General features: G+C 71.5%; 1 protein-coding gene across 1 annotated transcript in view; it reads right to left on the bottom strand.

Annotated features, from left to right (window-relative positions):
- SRCAP (Snf2-related CREBBP activator protein) overlaps nucleotides 1–268 on the bottom strand; it is a 30,468-nt gene extending 30,200 nt beyond the window's left edge. Inside the window, exon 1 of the mRNA XM_010837333.1 lies at nucleotides 140–268. The gene's annotated coding sequence lies outside the window, so the exon portion shown is untranslated. The remainder of the gene's footprint in view (nucleotides 1–139) is intronic.
- Nucleotides 269–274: the final 6 nt, after the last annotated feature.

Genomic DNA, 274 nt, shown 5'->3' with positions numbered 1-274 from the left:
GGGGCCCCGGCCGAAGGTGCGCGCGCAGCATCCCGGGAAGGTGGGAGGGGAGGCGGTGGCGGAAAGATGCGCGCGCAATCACCCGTCAGGGGAGGGGGGAAACTGTGAGGCGTCCGCCATCTTGTCTCCCTCTCCTTACCTGCGTCCTCGGGGGCGTGCGCACCACCCCCCCTCCCGCCGAGGAGGGGGGAGGGCCCCCTCTTGGCCGCCGCCTTCGCGGCCTTTAAATTCCCCTGGGGCCCGCGGCTACTACCACCGCCTTGCTTCCACTGCT

Source organism: Bison bison, unplaced genomic scaffold, assembly GCF_000754665.1.
Source record: "Bison bison bison isolate TAMUID 2011002044 unplaced genomic scaffold, Bison_UMD1.0 scf7180017864072, whole genome shotgun sequence".
Lineage (NCBI taxonomy): Eukaryota > Metazoa > Chordata > Mammalia > Artiodactyla > Bovidae > Bison > Bison bison.
Note: the sequence above shows the minus strand (reverse complement) of the source record. Positions and strands in the feature narration are given on the sequence as shown.